Source organism: Schistocerca serialis, chromosome 7, assembly GCF_023864345.2.
Source record: "Schistocerca serialis cubense isolate TAMUIC-IGC-003099 chromosome 7, iqSchSeri2.2, whole genome shotgun sequence".
NCBI lineage: Eukaryota > Metazoa > Arthropoda > Insecta > Orthoptera > Acrididae > Schistocerca > Schistocerca serialis.
This window is the reverse complement of record NC_064644.1, coordinates 84,688,557-84,697,604: the sequence shown is the minus strand read 5'-3', so window position 1 is coordinate 84,697,604 and position 9,048 is coordinate 84,688,557.

Genomic DNA, 9,048 nt, shown 5'->3' with positions numbered 1-9,048 from the left:
GGTGTATATCGTTCGACGTGTCACGCTGTACCATCAACAGGTAGAAGCGTACTGACGAATGCGTCCCTCTACAACACAAGCCTGTTTACGAAGAGCCTTCTGGGGTGTGGAGGCGAAGCTTTCAGCCTGCTGCATCGTATCGAGTCCACACGCAGGTAACGAGTTTCCCCACGCCATTCTACATCGTCATCTTTTATAGTCCATTGTTCATAACAGCGACATAAAAAGCGAATAACTGAAGATACGTGTTCTGCTATCTTAGCTGACCTGCGTCGTTAATTTCACATCAGCCCCTACCCAGTGGATGCTTGTAAGTACCCAACAGTCCTTCTCGCTGACTTCAGTAAGAAGCATACTAATGTGTTACTGTGATACATATTATGAACTAAGCCACTTTCTGCGCTCGTATTATCAGCATATACACAGAGTTTGTTCTAACTCGAAACAAATAAATCGTACGAAAAAAAAATGTTCTACATGAAAAGGTAGTATTAGTAAATGGAACGGGGATTCTACGCCAAAATACGTACGATTTAGCCAAAACATTGTTTTCCATTTGTGGTAGATGGCGCTGTAATCGACAAATAACAAGTGCGCCTTTTTTTGTTCCGAAGAACCACGGATCTGATACTACATTTCATTCACCATGTAAATGGAAACCTTTGATGTTTGAGTATATTTTGTGAATTACAGTTATGGTGAGAGGCAAGGGGACTTACCGAAATCAAGCACCCCAATACGGAAAGGCAATGAGATTCACCGATGTCAAGCAACCAGATGGAAACAGAAATCTATTACATCCACGTCATTGTCCCAAGATCACGCTAAACGTAGTTCCTAACCAGACTGTTAACCACATTGTACTGTGCAATCAAAACTGCTACACTCAAGAAAATTACAAAAACAAGTATCAACCGTTAGAACACAAAGGTTTACATTTAAACTGAAATGATTAAAATAATAATTACACCACTGTCAAATGCAAGAAATATTAATTTCATTAAATTATGTCTCCCGATATCAATAACCCTTTTGATTGTTCTGCCGATGAAATGGGAATAAAATGCGTGAGTTCTTAATTGCAAAAACAAGCACAGTTGATATTTGTCAATTATAGCGCTATCCACCACAACTGGAAAACAATGGGTTGAGTAAGCCATACGTATTTTTGGCTGTAGATATCAAATATGGAATAAAAATGGCGGGTCTCTATTTGAGTTGTAGCAGAGGTAGATGTCCTTTTTGTTTTCGAGACATTTAGTTTTCTCAAGCTAAAACAACATGCTACATATAGATTGTCCCAACATTTTTGGTCAAAATTATACAAACGCTAAGGACTATAACTATTTTTGAAATAGTCCACCAATAATATATGGGAATGAATATTTCAATCTGTCCGATGTCTTGCTAGAGATAAGGCGAAAGAAGAGCTGTACACATTTATGTGTATTTGCTACAAGGATAGAACACTACCAATAGAATTAATAAAAAAGCAAAAAATTACATACTTAAGAAAGGAAGTACCAATTATTGTTCACATTATATTACCTTGGCATTACTAATCCATGACTGAAAAATTCTACTCAATATTCTTAAAACAAAAGTAAAGGCTACGATAAATCTACATTTAGGAGAAGGCCAATCTGATTTAGGAAAGGAAAAGGAATCAGTGGAGCTTTATTGGCGCTACGAACGATCTTAGAAAAGTTGAGATGAAGAGTGAAACATGTGCGACATTCATTGCCTTAGAGAAGACTTTTGATAGAGTGGACTGGAAGTTTCTGTTTCAAAAACTGAATAAAAATTGGAATAGACTAGAGAGAAAAGAGATTCATTCTCATCTCTACAAAAAAAAAGTACAGAAATAGATATCAGTGGCCTAAGAAAAAGACTAAGATAGGAACAGGTGGCCAACAAGGCTGTCCTCTATCTCCATATTTTCTTAGTTTATTTACAGGAATTGCAAAACAAAAAAAACGAAAACCAGCACAAAAGGGATCAAAATTAACGGTAAACAACTATATTGTATTCGATTCGTCGATAATTTAGTAGTCTTAGCAGATTCTGAATTGGACATGAACTATACGTTAAAATTTTTATCTGATATATTGAACGACAACAAACTGAATATCAACACAAACAAAACTAACATCATGGTGACAGATAAATCGAACAGACAAATAAGTGCAAAATTTGAGATAGAAAACAAAATACTGATACGAGTAAATGAATTTTCTACTTGAGAAGTACAGTTGCAGATGGCAACATAAGTATAATGGATACTAAAACAGGAAATGCAGTGACTAAGTAAGTCTTCAGAAATCAGAGTAATTTATTAGCAAATAAACAAATCATATAGAAACAAGGCCAGATTTCATTAAGACATTTACTTGGAGCATTTTGTGCTAAGATTCTGAAGCGTGGACTCTGGCGAAACAAGGAAAAAGAAGCATTAGAAGCAACAGAGGTGTAGGTATGGAGAAGAGCAACAAAAACATGCTGAATTCAAAGAAAATATAACGAACAAACACTAAAGGAAATTCAAGAGAAAAGGACCTTGGTTAACTTGATAAAAAGAAGACAAATTAAAGTAATTGGACACCCAATTCTACTTAACAGTTTCATCAGAGAAATCTTAGAAGGAAAAATCCTGAGAAAATGTCAGGTGGCAATCCATATAACAAAGCGTTATCACTGGAATGAACTGCACCAGCTACAGCCACACGGTAGAAATGGCGAGGGATGGACAACGATGGCTACATCTGCAAGACGTTGCCATTAGTTCCTAATGATGATGATGATGATGATAAAGACTAGTTACTGAATAAGCAATATGATCAGGCACATGTTTGTAAACGACTAATGTTTCATAACCAACAAATGCTTACTGCATTGCCTTCCGTGGCGCCATCTAAAAAAATAATAATGATAATCGTCTGTGAAGTGCCTACAGTCGAGTTTACCGCTCTTTACAGTTCACGACTGGTTCTCGGTGATTGAGCGCTATTCGTAACAATAATTAGCAAAGATGCATCCGACGTGTAAAGTAGGAGGTATGGAAACCACGGGAATGAGGGTTTTTTTTTGACCCCATCCCCACCCCCAATAAAAACAAAAAACATATATACCGCCCTCGCCCCTGACACGATCTGTTAACTAGGAAAATACTCATGCAAATCTAATGCTGCAATGTAAATTGCTAACTTTGTAAGCTAGTGACGTTAATACTAACGTATTCTAGTTTTCTGTTGCTTGGGACTCCATAAGACTTGAAAAAAAAGGCACAAAATACGTGAAAAGAAACTGAATAAACCTTCATGCAAATGTATAATATCAGGTGCCGTTCAAATTCGGTTGCGCTTCGCAGCATACTGAGGTTAATAATAAGGCAATGTAGTCTTTTGTTGCTAGGTACTGTATCGGACACGAAAAAAGGGGGAAAACTAAGCAAATATAATGGCGTAGTGTGACCTGATATTGTAATTCAGTTACGCTTCGTAGAGTAATGAGATTAGTAGTAACGTATTCCAGTCTTCTGCTGTTCGGTACCCTATCGAGCGCGAAGAAAAGGAAACAGAGCGAGTAAGGAAACTGAGAAAAATACCACATAAAGCTAGTGCAGTCACAACGTACTATACGCTGCCGTTACTCGGTCCATCTACATGCGAAAAACAGAAACAGAAGAAACGAGGAAAGAATCTAAGAAAACTGCCACGCAAATCTAATTGTGTAGTCCGACCTGCTACTCCAATGAAGTAGTGCTTCGAAGCATGGTGAATTCATAATTGACTGGTGCTCTCTCACGGCGGTTCTGAAACTTTATTCCTTTGGGTACCCCTTCACGATGAAAAATAGTAACACCAGCTAAAACTACACGAATTATCGTAACGAAAATACGGAACAAATTGTTTATTTCATTTTCATTTATTCAGAAACTTTGAAATCAACACTATTTACAATTCAGCAAACAAGGTTTACAACAACAATAAAAATTTAAATTATGGAGTTCAGTTGAGAAGAAAGTTTCTCAAGACGTGACGTAATAGCAGAAACAGCGACTCGAAGTTCTTTGCTTACATTTAGCAATGCTCAAAAGCCAGTCTCGCACAAGTATGTTAACGCAAAAGAAATTACTGTCTTCATTGCATTTTATCTCACCATCTGTAATTCCTCGCTAATATGTATGCAAAACTCCAACAAAGGGATGTCATTAAATTTACTATTCAGTGAAGTATCGCAGGTGAAATCAGTACGTTGTTCTTTCTTTTTTATATTTAGGCATGATGGTTCAGGAGCGTTTTTGAATGGAATTTAATACAATGAAATTTATCAAAATACTTTTCGAAGTGAACTTTAAGTGTTGCAAGATGACGAAGACGATGGACCCTTATCGTTATCGGAAGTACCGGGTTATCTATGGCCTCTAACAGTGACACTGGAGTGGGGGTCATATGAAGGGCTTATTTCAATAGTGGTGCAAGTCCATTTTTGTTCATATTGAGATACAGAGTCCTAAAGTTAAATGAGCGCTGAAAAATCTGCAGTTGATATACCAGAAATATTCAAGCTTACGGCTTCTTACTAGAGATGAACCTTTCCTTCTGTTTGTTTGACTCATTAATTTCAGAAGCATTATAGACAGAAAAGTGGAGGTAATGGACTTGTACCACTGTTGGAATAAGCCCTTCGTATATGGCACGCCACTTTCCATTGGGTTTTGCCATATCTCTAATTTCTTTATGAATGCCTTTCGCTTTTTTCATTCCAATATAGTACGGCTGCCTGATTAACTTGAAATGATAAGAACATTTAGTTTCTCAAAAATGTCAGTGAGGATAGCCATTTTCAATAGAAAGTCTCCGTTGTTGAAACAGTCTGCCAGAGAGTGACTTTTCTCCTTTACGCAACAAATACCTCACTCCTCAGTTCAAACACCTTTTTAGATCTTTATCCCTTGAAAGCCATCAAGTATTACTAAAAAAGAGCGATTGTGTATGTTTAGCACCCATTTCCTCACAGAGCACTTTAAAAAGTTTTGAATTTATATATTATGCCTCAATAATATTATACTGAAGCGCCAAAGAAAATGGTATATGCATGTGTATTCAAATACAGAGATATATCAATAGGCAGAATACGGCGCTGACGGTCGGCAACGCATGTATAAGAAAACAAGTGTCTGGCGCAGCTAGATCGGTTACTGCTGCTACAGTGGCAGGTTATCAAGATTTAAGTGAATTTGAACTTGATGTTATAGTCGGCGCACGAGCAATAGGACACAGTATCTCCGAGGTAGCGATTTTCCCGTATGGCCATTTCACGAATGTACCGTGAATATCACGAATCCGGTGAAAGATTAAATCTCCGATATCGCTGCGGCCCGAAAAAGATCCTGCACGAACGGGACCAACGGTGACTGAAGAGAATCGTTCAACATGACAGAAGTGCAACCCTTCCACAAATTGCTCCAGATTTCAATGCTGGGTCATCAGCAAGTGACAGCGTGCGAACCATTCAACGGAACACCATCGATATGGGCTTTCGGAGCCGAAGGCCCCTGATGACTGTACTACACAAAGTTTTACACCTGGCCTGGGCCTGTCAACAACGACATTGGACTGTTCGTTGATGACTGAAAAACACATTACCTGGTGGGACGAGTCTCGTTTCAAATTGTATCGAGTGGGTGGACGTATACGAGTATGGAGACAAGCTCAAGAATCCATGAAACCTGCATGTCAGCAGTGCACTGTTCAGGCTGGTGGAGGCTCTGTAATGGTGTGGGGCGTGTGCAGCTGGAGTGATTTTGGACATGTAAGTAAGCACCCTGTCTGATCACCTGCATCGATTCATGTCCACTGTGCATTCCGACGAGCCAGCCGCTGTGGCCGAGCGGTTCTAGGCGCTTCAGTTCGGAACCGTGCTGCTGCTGCGGTCGCAGGTTCGAATCCTGCCTCGGGCAAGGATGTGTGTGATGTCCTTAGGTTAGTTAGGTTTAAGTAGTTCTAAGTCTAGGGGACTGATGACCTCAGATGTTAAGTCCCATAGTGCTCAGAACCATTTGAACCATTTTTGAACCATTCCGACGGACTTGGGCAATTCCAGCAGGACAATGCGGCACACCACACGTCCAGAATTGCTACAGATTGGCTCCAGGAACACTCTTCTGAGTTTAAACGGTTCTGCTAGCCGCCACATCCCCAGTCGTGAATATTATTGAGCATATCAGGGATACCTTGCAACGTGCTATTGAGAAGAGATCTCCACTCCCTCGTACTCTTACGGATTTGTGGACAGCCGGTCGCTGTGGCCGAGCTGTTCTAGGCGCTTCAGTCCGGAACCGCGCTGCTGCTACGGTCGCAGGTTCGAATCCTGCCTCGGGCATCGATGTGTATGATTGTCCTTAGGTTAGTTAGGTTTAAGTAGTTCTAAGTCTAGGGGACTGATGACCTCAGATGTTAAGTCCCATAGTGCTCAGAGCCATTTGAACCATTTGATTTATGGACAACGCTGCAGGATTAATGGTGTCAGTTGCCTCCAGCACCATCTCAAACATTAGTAGAGTGCATGCATCGTCATGTTGCGAAACTTCTGCGTGCTCGTGGGGGCCCTCACGATGTTAGGCAGGTGCACCAGTTTCTTTTGCTCTTTAGCGTAAAACAAGAAATAGAAAAGAACAAAGAAAGAACGAAGGACAATCGTCATGAAAATGTAATGACGTAATGTGACCGGCTATTGTAATTCAGTAATGTTTCGTAGCGTGATGGGGTTAATAATAATACTGAAGAAAAGAAAAGAGTCTAAAAAAACAATCGTCATACAAATCTAAAGTTGTGGTGTCACATACTGCTGTAGTTAAACTGTGGTACGTAGCACGGTGTTTTTATTTATTTAATTTTATGGCCTTCATTGGACCACTTTAGTCAAAAATACAAAGCTGTAAACAAGTTGTTATACAGAGGTACAATTTGGCTCAACAATAACTTAATATGATATTTAGGTAATATAATTATTAGAGTCTATTCTTATATCAAAGGTGTTTTGCTCTTCTGTCTGCCCAATATTTCTTCATTCTTTCAGATATTTTCTTTCTTTCTTCATCTGAGACCACTCTTCCTGTACTCCTTTTATAGATTTTCATTTGTAGTCTGGTTTGCGGGTCTTGCAGTCTTCTGGTTTTCTCTGTCTTGTTTTTTAGGTCCTCTACTGTAATTTGGAGTTCTTTTATATCTTCCTTAATTTCTGTGATCCATTTAATGTCCCTCTTGCTATTCCACAATTTTTGTATTATTTTTTTTACTAATTCTGTTTTCTGGAGTTCTCATCAGATGTCCAAAGACTGAGATGCGTTTCTTCCTGATCGTGCTCATGACTGGTTCTATTTTCTAATATACTGTTTCATTTGATGCTATTCTCCAATGTCCATTTATTTTATACTGTTTATTTATACACATCCTAATTATTCTTCTTTCTATTTTTAGTATTCTCTCAATTTCTGCTGTATTAGTTGTTTTGAAGATATTTTCATCTACATACGTTATTTCTGGTTGTGTAACTGTTTTATAGTGTTTTAATTTTGCATCTATAGATAGGCTTTTTTGTTGTATGTAGTTTTGGTAATGTAATTTGCGTAGTTCAGTTTTTTATTCTATTCTGTCATAATGGCTTCTCATTTAGATTGTATGTTATTATTTCTCCTAAATATTTAAATTTATCAACAATTTTGATTTCCTGTTTACCTATTGTAATTTTGTTTGCAAGTGGTGGATCAGTTAGCATAATCTCCCGTTTTTTTTCAAATGATATTCTAAGGCCTACTTTCTCTGCTATGCTTGTAGTGATTTCACTTATTGCCCGGCTTCTTGAACGGTGTTGGCTAGGAGAGCAAGATCATCAGCGAATCCCAAGCAGTTTAAGCTAATATCATCTTTTGCACTTCCAATTCTTATCATCTTTGGATTGTCCTTGTACCATTCTCTCATTATGTACTCCAGTGCACAGTTGAACAGTAGTGGTGATTGGCAGTCACCTTGTCTGAAGCCTGTTTTTATGAGGAATGGTTCCGAAATTTCTCCTCTAAACTTCACTTTTGATTTGGTGTTGGTTAGAGTGAGTTGTATTATTTTAATTAGTTTTGGATGGAGTCCTAGATTTCTCAAAATTTTTAATACTGAAGGTCTGTGGAGACAGTCATATGCCTTCTTAAAATCTACAAATGTTATTGCCAGAGGTCTGTTCCGTTTCTTCTAGTATGCTATAATCAATTTTAAACTAATTATCTGCTTTGCACAGCTTCTCCATGGTCTGCAACCTCCCTGATATTCCCCTAACTCCTGTTCTAATTGCTCCCAGATTCTTTCATAAGGGATCTTGGATAGAATTTTGTATGTGCAATCTAGGAGAGAGATTCCTCTGTAGTTGTCTGGGTTGCTCTTATCTCCCTTTTTGTGTAGTGGGTGGATGATAGCTGTGGTCCAATGTTCGGGGAATCGTTCTGTTACCCAGATTTTTGTTAGAGCCATGTGTAAGGAGGTCTTGACTGTGTCACTTGCATATTTCCACATTTCAACAAAAACCTGATCTTCTCCACATGCCTTATAATTTTTTTGTTCTTTAAGAATTTTTTCTGCTTCTTGGAAAGTTGGAGGGTCTAGTTTGTTAGGTTTGGTTTTTATTGGGGTAGTTATGTTGATTTGTAAGGGTTCTTTGGGTTGAAACTTCCTGGCAGATTAAAACTGTGTGCCCGACCGAGGCTCGAACTCGGGACCTTTGCCTTTCGCAGGCAAGTGCTCTTCCAACTGAGCTACCGAAGCACGACTCACGCCCGCTACTCACAGCTTTACGTCTGCCAGTACCTTGTCTCCTACCTTCCAAACTTTACAGAAGCTCTCCTGCGAACCTTGCAGAACTAGCACTCCTGAAAGAAAGGATATTGCGGAGACATGGCTTAGCCACAGCCTGGGGGATGTTTCCAGAATGAGATTTTCACTCTGCAGCGGAGTGTGCGCTAATATGAAACTTCCTGCCAGATTAAAACTGTGTGCCCGA